Source organism: Diceros bicornis, chromosome X (genome assembly GCF_020826845.1).
Source record: "Diceros bicornis minor isolate mBicDic1 chromosome X, mDicBic1.mat.cur, whole genome shotgun sequence".
NCBI lineage: Eukaryota > Metazoa > Chordata > Mammalia > Perissodactyla > Rhinocerotidae > Diceros > Diceros bicornis.
This window is the reverse complement of record NC_080781.1, coordinates 108,906,439-108,915,609: the sequence shown is the minus strand read 5'-3', so window position 1 is coordinate 108,915,609 and position 9,171 is coordinate 108,906,439. Positions and strand designations below refer to the sequence as shown.

At 44.5% G+C, this 9,171-nt stretch overlaps 1 protein-coding gene across 4 annotated transcripts in view; it reads left to right on the top strand.

Annotated features, from left to right (window-relative positions):
- The first annotated feature begins 1,233 nt into the window (after window positions 1–1,233).
- Window positions 1,234–9,171, top strand: part of KLHL13 (kelch like family member 13) — a 176,361-nt gene continuing 168,423 nt past the window's right edge. The window contains exon 1 of one of the 4 annotated variants that reach the window (XM_058536577.1): window positions 1,234–1,509. The gene's annotated coding sequence lies outside the window, so the exon portion shown is untranslated. Of the gene's footprint in view, window positions 1,510–1,536; window positions 1,590–9,171 lie in introns of those variants that run through there. The other 3 variants (XM_058536562.1, XM_058536569.1, XM_058536566.1) reach the window with 3 other exon arrangements.

Sequence of the window (9,171 nt, the reverse complement as noted above, 5' to 3'; positions counted from 1 at the left end):
AGATCCTTGATCCGTTTACTGGTAGGCAAAGGGAGAAATATTAGGAAACATAAAAAACTCCCCATACTCACCCCATCAACTTCCTTAAAAAGAAAAAAAAAAAAAGAAAAGAAAAACAGTGAGTAACCTGGTTGCTGACAGCATGCTCCCATTATTTTTCCAAGGAGGAATCTGGAATTCTAAGTAGAAAAGGCAAAGGAAGAGGTGTAAGAGGGTGGCCCCAGGCTGTAACCGTCAAGAAGGTAAAGAATGAATAGAAGACCTGAAGGGGAAGAACAGGCTTGACTGGGGTTTTTGTTGGGGGCTAGGCTGACAGAACTGGGAGCTGACTCAAGATTCTGACTTAGAATAGCAGTTCCACCAGAGTTTGCAAGCAGTATAGCATAGGGGTTAAGAGCTTGGGCGCTGGAATCACACTGCTTGGGATCCTGGGTCCTGCTCTGCCCCTTCCTAATTGCGTAACCTTGGGCAACTTGTTTGACCTTTCCGCCTCAGTTTTGTCACCTACAAAATGGAGATAATAATAATGTGGACCTCGTGGAGTAGCTGTGAGAGTTGAGTTAATAGTTCAGCGCTTGGTTGATAGCAAACGCTCAGTAAAATGTGTAACTGCCGTATTTGTCGTTACTCTTCCTCTTTCTTAATCCTCTGGACTCCCGTAGGGAGGGGGAGAGACGAAGCGCTCACCGCACTCGCAGAGTGGTGAACAGTCGCGTGCGAGCCCGGGTCAGGCTTATTTTGAGGTGCGCGCCCCACGGGGTGGAGCGGCACGGTTTCCAGGGCACATCCTGCGCCCGGGCCCTCCGTGCCTATGAGGGGCCGAGACACGGCTGGCGGGAGGCACGCGCGGGCCTCCTCTTGGAGCGGCTAACCTGGGGCGGGCGCCTGCTGTCCCTGGATACTTGACAGTTTTCACCTCTGCTGCCTTCTGGGCGCTGGAGGCCATGTGTGCTCGAACCCGAGCGTCCCGGGTCCGGAGGCGTGAGGGCCACTTGGCGCTCACCCCGCCTCCGGGCCCTTCCTCGCCACGCAGCTACGGCGGAGGAGTCCTGCTCGGACCCTACACACGGTCCTAGCCCCAGCTCCCCCGCCTCCCGCGCAGGCGCCGCCAAGGCCACCCCCGCCGCCATGTTTCCCCCGCCCGCGCGCTCCCTCCCCCCACTCCCCTCCCCTCCTCAACCGGGCTCCCGCCCCCTCCCTCTCCCCCCACCCCCTGGTGAGGTCAGGCGGAGGCTCCGCCGCTGCGGCCGCAGCAGCTCTGCTCCTATTCTGGGGAAGCCTGGAACGGGGACTTTTGAAAAGCAGTGGGGCGGCGTTCGGGTTAGGGTCCGCGCTCTCCGCCGGCGCGAGGACAGGCCAAGTGAGCGGGGCGAGCAGGGGTGCGGAGGTGCGGGGGCTGGTGCCTCGCGGCAGGACGGAGCCCCGGCTGCGCCGCGCGACTCGCTCTTTGGCCCTCGGAGCGCAGCAGCGGGCTGCCGGGAGGCGGGACGCCCGGACGCGGCAAACAAGGTGAGGCAGGGTCCTGAAGTCGCAGGGGCTCCATCAGCCGCCTCCCCGCCTCCCGAGACCCGGCGCGGCGAGGCGGCGCGGTAAGGAGTTGCGGTCTGCACCCGGGGCAGAGGGACAGGGAACCAGCTTCGCTCTTTGCACGCCCCTGCTCCCCCCTTTTCTCTCGGGTGCGCGCCCTCATCCCTGCACCTTCTCATCCCTGCCTCCCCGACTCGCTGGCTCCGCCAGACGCCTGGGTTCTTTTAGGACCCCAGAACCCAGTTTTCCTTTGCGTCTTTGTTGTCCCTCTAAGATCTTCTCGTCCGGGTTTCGCTGTCGCTGCCCTGATGGTCTGGGGTCCCTCTGCCTGCCTTGGCCCCACTGTCTTTTGCCCTCTATCAGTTTCTGCTTTGTGCCTCCAAACCCATCCCTCGCTCAGAATCTTCTAACTTGGGAGACTTCGCTGCTGGCTCCCGAGTCAGGAGCACACTCTCCTTCCTCGAAGCTTTTGACTCTGCTCTGAACGTCTTCATCTCTGAATGTCTTGGCTTTTTTGGTTTAATCACAGTTGACTAATGATTTTCTTGGAAGCTTATAGTCTAGTCTACTAAGCGGTGGGAATGATCCTCCAGCTAAGGAACTTAAAAGTTTCTTTCTAGGTTTCAGTAACTTAGTCTGAGAACCACAGCCGCTTAAAATGTATGCATGTGTGTTTGTATGTAATCCTAGCACATGGTCCCTACATCTGATTCTTCCCCGGCTGCCAGACAGGCCTGAGAGAGAGTAGGGGTGACTTTTGATGCCAGGCTCTATTTCTCCATCTGCACGCTGGGATGTTCATCGTTTTAAGTAGTCAGAGGACTCAAATGGTTTGGGATAAAGTCACTCAAGTTAGCGTAGGCTGGTTACTAAGCACATTGAATGGGAACCGAGAGACTCTGGGGTTTAAAACTGTCTCTGTTGGGAGGGCACCTGCCTTTTTTTTTTTTTTAAAGAAGCCACAGTTTCTTACTGTAGATCTCATATTTGTATAAATCCTCCAGAAGCAGCATTTAAAAACCATGTATTTAAAAAAGAGACTACTGTTGTGTGGATTGGAGATTAGTTTAAGTTGATTTCACACAGCACCAGTTATTCTCTCAGCGATAGCACCTTCTCCCCATGCAGTTGCCCTGTTAGCTCCCATCCGGAGGTTCATTGCCTCACTTCCATGCTGTAATTAGTGCGTGAAGACAATTGAGCAGAGAAGCTGAAAGTGGAGGCAGATAGTGAACTGGCACATGCTGACGTTTGCGAATGTGTTTCTGGAAATGGGCTATATCTAGTGCTCAGATTTGCAAATGGAGAAAAATAAAATAATTAAGCAGTTTGACATCATTTTACATTTAAAAATGCTAGCTACCTTAACTGCGGGTTCTTATTAATATCCTTATGCTAACAGTGATAGAATTGTTTGCTTGATATGTGACCAGGTGTTGCTATAGATAGAGTATGCACTAATCGTCAGTAATCTCAGAAGAAGCCAAGTTGTGAATGAAGATAGCGGCTAAATTGCACTGTCCTGGTAGCACTTCTTTTGGCAGTGAGACAATGAATGTAATTTCTGCTGCAACGTCAATGATATCTTTTGAAAATACGTAAATAAGAGCCTCAATTTCCCAAGGTTTTTAATCTGCATTTTTATAAGCACACTTTGAAAAGTGTGGTGTGACTATAGAGAGTTTTAAGTTGATGTTCTGAAGAAGGTGGTTTTTACAAGAACAGTAGAGGCTATTGATTATCAATTTAGTTAGGTGGCTTGTAGATAATTTGTAGTTTTCCCCATTCATTTGGTAAATTCCTGACTTCACTTTAGTTCTATTAAAAAATGGAATGTAGTAGAGAAAGGGGATTTATACCAATACATCCACCCTTCTAAGTCTGTAATTTTCTTGGCAACCCATTCTGGAAACACATACAAACCTGCAAACTGTTTCAAGGAAAAGAGTTTATATCATTTTGTTATTTTTGCCTTTTGTGATTATAATTGATAGGAAGTCTAAGCTAAGCTTGCCACTAATGTGAGCTATTTATGTTTGCCAGAGAAAAAGTAAAGATGGCTGTCAGTTTGTCATAAGCGTTTTGCTCTGAATCTTTTCAATATGTCTCAATATGTATTTGATAACCCACCTGGTGCACCTAGAGGTTATCAGACTGTATATTTCTGATAGTACTAAACATAACTGCAGTTTGCTATTGAATTCTCCTTTTTCATTTTCTTTACATTTTAAATTACTATTTATGCAGTTTGATTTACAGTAGTGAAATGATCCTAACTGATTTTCAAATTGTTTGATTTTATTAATGTTTAATAAACTACTACAACCTCTTCGAAGTATTTTTTCTTGAATCCGTTGGTTGAAACCAGTCTCTTTTTATTGCTGTGAAATAACACAGTAATTTGTGAGGCATCATCAGATTTCAGAAAATGTTGGAAGAGTATGGAAAAATGAATAGTCCTACCGAAAACATACCAAAATTAGAAAAAAATGGCTTTTTCAAGTTACTGACATTCACAGCAATCAACCTTTAAGTATATCGTTCATTCATTAATAATTTATTTTTCAAAATCTATTGAGCACCTTCTATTTGCCAAGGCCCTGTATAAACCTTACAAGGCATGATCCTTGCTCTTGTGGAGTCTCACAGAGGCTATATTCCACCAAAGGATAGAGACAATAAACTAGTAAGCAAATGAAGAAGATCCTTATAGATTGTAGAATGAATAATGGAGGAAATAAGTAGCAAATGTGATTTAGAGAATTAGGAAGGCCCTTTTTAGCAAGGGTGGTCAGGAAAGGCCTCTCAGCAAAGGTGACCTTTGAACAGAGACCAGAAAGAGAAGAGAGAATGAGCATACCTTGTGAAGAGCAGAGAGGAGAGTCAGAGCCAGGCAGAAAAACGGACTTGGGGTGTTTGAGGAACAGAAAGCAAGCCAGTATGGCTGAAGCCTAGTGAACTGGGTGGGGGGAGTGGGTAAAGGTGTTAGTGAGCCAAGCGGGAGGCAGATAGATAAGGCGGGGCCTGGAGATTCTGAGAAAGAATTTGAGGTTGATTCTCAAAGCAATGGGAAGCCATTGAAGAGTCTAACTACTTTTCTGTGGAAGTTTAGTGGCAGAAAATAAAATTAGTGAAAATAAATGAAAATTTATTTTGCAGAGATAAATAGAATATCTAGCCACTCGTTTACATTGAGACCTGAGAATGAAAAACTGGGTTTGATGTATATGCTAAATAAATATGTAATTTTGTTCCTCCACTCTGTTTAGATAAGGGGATAGGGCCGTGGCTTAGAGGTTAAGCGTGCGCGCTCCGCTACTGGCAGCCCGGGTTCGGATCCCGGGCGCGCACCGACACACCGCTTCTCCGGCCATGCTGAGGCCGCGTCCCACATACAGCAACTAGAAGGATGTGCAGCTGTGACATACGGCTATCTACTGGGGCTTTGGGGAAAAAAAAAGGAGGAGGATTGGCAATAGATGTTAGCCCAGGTCCGGTCTTCCTCAGCAAAAAGAGGAGGATTGGCATGGATGTTAGTTCAGGGCTGATCTTCCTCACACACACACAAAAATTTCTTTAGATAAGGGGATAGGGGAATGGGAACTGTGAAGTGAGTACTTGAAAAAGCAGTTTACTTTCCACCGTCACATTTTCACCTGTGCCCTGAGGTAAGTTGTCACCAGTTTCTTTAAAAATTAAATCATTGTTCAATTTAAGAATTTGTTTTTTAAAGAACGATTTTTTATTTTCTCATAGAAATATGTTTCCTTTGGAAGGTTGGAAGTTTCATTTGTATACAAAGGAATAATTTAGGTTTTAGAAATGGCCTTTGTGACTTTAAGAGGGATTGGCCATTTTCCTTTAGCTCTTGCCTTCTCCAACATTTTCAAATTGCCATACCTTTATTCTTTGAGAGATTAGAGTTACTCTATTTTTTGAGGTTCAAATGAATTTAGACTTGGCATTTATGTTGTTGCCCTGAGCCCTTGCTTGAAAGCAGTCCAGCTTTGAGGTCTTGTTGGCCCCACATTGGAATTCAGATAGTCGTTGACATTCCATAGGGGTAAATCCTAATATTTGGGGGCAGTAACCTGCAAAATAACCTTCAGCAACTCCTGCAAGGATCTAGGTCCAATTCCTTAGCGTTCAAAAGTTCTCATGATTTGATCCAGGCTTGCTGTCCCACATGTCCTTATTATTCTCTGACACCAGTCCTCTGTTGGTTTAAACTGATTTTCCCCAGTTTGGGACTTTTGTGCTTAAGATTATTCTTGGCATAGAGTAGGTGCACAATAAATGCTTGTTGAATGGATGCCATGCCATCATCCATTTGAAAAGCCGTCCTCTTTCCTTTTGTCATTGCACATCCCAACACTAGTCAAGGAACAGTTCAAATCCCACGTGCTATTTTACACCATAGCCCACTGACGTGACCTCTGAACATGAACAACAGTTACACACTTGCCATGGGTATCATAATTATGTGTATTTGATGCCCGGCCATCTCCCCACTAGTCTCGGGCTCCATGAAGGCGACCTGGACCTTGTCTGGTTTGCTCATCGTTCTATCCCCAGCACTTGGCACATGGTGTGCCCTCTGTAAATGATTGTGAATAATGAGTAAATGCTGCCTTGTGATGTTTCTCCTATTATTGTTTTGGATACTTAAATTGTTTAATATTGTTTTCCTTTGCACACATTTGTCTCGTGTTCTCAAGCAGTTTCTGATTGGTCATAGAGCATAGTTGTTAAGAGCACAAGCTCTGGGCTCGGCTGCCTGGGTTCCAGTCTGGGTAGGAGACTTAGGAACTGTGGGACATGGGGGCAAGTTAACCTCTCAGGACCTCAGATTTTTCACCTGTCAAATAGGAATAATAGAATTTACCTCTTAGGGTACTTACAAGGATTAAATGAGTTAGTTAGGCCTATAATAAGTTGTTTGCAATGTTTAAATTTCAAAAGCTCTGAAAACAGATAAAAAGTTTATTTGGTAAGTTAGGTGCCGAAACTCCAGTGGTGACAAAATCTGACTTGAACTGACGTGAGGGTATTTATAGTCTTTCTTCTACTTAATATTAATCTTTACAGGCATGCCTCGTTTAATTGCACTTCCCTTTATTGTGCTTCACAGATGTTGCGTTTTTAATAAATTGAAGGTTTGTTGCAACCCTGTGTTAAGTGTCTATTGGTGCCATTTTTCCAACAGCTTTCGCCCACTTAGTGTCTCTGTGTCACATTTTAGTAATTCTTGCAATATTTCAAACTTTTTCACAATTATTATGTTTGTCGCGGTGATCTGTGATCAGTGGTCTTGGATGTTGCTATTGTAAGTGTTTTGGGGCACCGCGAACTGCGCCCATATAAGATGGTGAACTTAATTGATAAATGTTGTGTGTGTTCTGACTGCTCCACTGACCGGCTGTTTTCCGTCTCTCTCCCTCTCCTCAGGCCTCCCTATTGCCTGAGACACAACGATATTGAAATTAGGCCAATTAATAGCCCTACAATGGCCTCTAAGTGTTCAAGTGAAAGGAAGAGTTGCAAGTCTCTCACTTCAAATCAAAAGCTAGAAATGATTAAGCTTAGTGAGGAAGTCATGTCAAAAGCAAGATAGGGTGGAAGCTAGGCCAAACAATTAGCCAAGTTGTGAATACAAAGGAAAAGTTCTTGAAGGAAATTAAAAGTGCTACTCTAGTGAACACATGAATGATAAGAAAGCGGAAGCCTTATTTTGATACGGAGGGAGTTTTAGTGGTTTGGATAGAAGATCAAACCAGCCACAACTTTCACTTAAGCCAAAGCCTAATCCAGAGCAAGGCCATAACCCTCTTTAATTCTGTGAAGGCTGAGAGAGGTGAGGAAGCTGTAGAAGAAAAGTTTGAAGCTGGCAGAGGTTGGTTCATGAGGTTTAAGGAAAGAAGCCATGTCTGTAACATAAAAGCGCAAGATGAAGCAGCAAATGCTGATGTAGACGCTACAGCAAGTTATCCAGAAGATCTAGCTAAGATAATTAATGAAGGTGGCTACACTACACAACAGATTTTCAATGTAGATGAAACAGCCTTCTATTGGAAGAAGATGCCATCTAGGACTTTCATAGCTAGAGAGGAGGAGTCAATGCTTGGCTTCAAAGCTTGAAAGGACAGTCTGACTCTTGTTAGGGGCTAATGCAGCTGGTGACTTTAAGTTGGAGCCAGTGCCATTTACCATTCCAAAAATCCTAGGGCCCTTAAGAATTATACTAAATCTACCCTGCCTGTGCTCTATAAATGGAACAACAAAGCCTGGATGACAGCACATCTGTTTACAGCATGGTTTACTGAATATTTTAAGCCCACTGTTGAGACCTACTGCTCAGAAAAAAAGGATTCCTTTGAAAATATTACTGCTCATTGACAATGCACCTGATCACCCAAGAGCTCTCATGGCGATGTACAATGAGATTAATGTTGTTCTCATGCCTGTTAACACAACATCCATTCCGCAGCTCATGGGTTAAGGAGTCATTTTGACTTTCAAGTCTTATTTAAGAAATACGTTTTGTAAGGCTATATATAACTGTCATAGATAGTGACTTTTTGATGGATCTGGGCAAAGTAAATTGAAAACCTTCTGGAAAGGAATCACCATTCTAGATGCTGTTAAGAACATTCGTGATTCATGGGAAGAGGTCAAAATATCAGTGTTAACAGGAGTTTGAAAGAAGTCGATCCCAACCCTCACAGATGACTTTGACAGGCTCAAAACTTCAGTGGAGGCAGTAACTCTAGATGTGGTAGAAATAGCAAGAGAACTAGAATTCAAAGTGGAGCCTGAAGATGTGACTGAATTGCTGCAGTCACATGATCAAACTTTAATGGATGAGGAGTTGCTTCTTATGGATGAGCAAAGAAAGTGGTTTCTTGAGATAGAATCTACTGGTGAAAATACTGTCAAGATTGAAGTGACAACAAAGGATTTAGAATATTACATAAACTTAGTTGATAAAGCAGCAGCAGGGTTTTGAGAGGATTGACTCCAATTTTGAAAGCAGTTCTAGTGTGGGAAAAATGCTATCAAACAGCATCGCATGCTACAGAGAAATCATTCGTGAAAGGGAGAGTCAATCGATGTGGCAAACTTCATTGTTATCTTATTTTAAGAAATTGCCACGGCCACCCCAACCTCCAGTAACCACCACCCTGATCAGTCAGCAGCCGTCAACATTGAGGCAAGACCCTCCACCAGCAAAAAGATTACGACTCGCTGAAGGCTCAGATGATGGTTATGTATTTTAGCAATAAAGTATTTTTTTTTTTTTTTGTGAGGAAGATTTGCTTTGAGCTAACATCCATTGCCAATCCTCCTCTTTTTGCTGAGGAAGATTGGCCCTGGGCTAACATTTGTGCCCATCTTCCTCTTCTTTATATGTGGGACAGCTGCCACAGTATGGCTTGATAAGCAGTGCATAGGTCCGTGCCTGGGATCCGAACCTGCGAACCCCGGGCCGCCAAAGTGGAGCACACAAACTTTACTGCTATGCCATCAGGGTGGCTCCCAGCAATAAAGTTTTTTTTTTTTTTTAAAGATTTTATTTATTTATTTTTTCCCTCCAAAGCCCCAGTAGATAGTTGTATGTCATAGCTGCACATCCTTCTAGTTGCT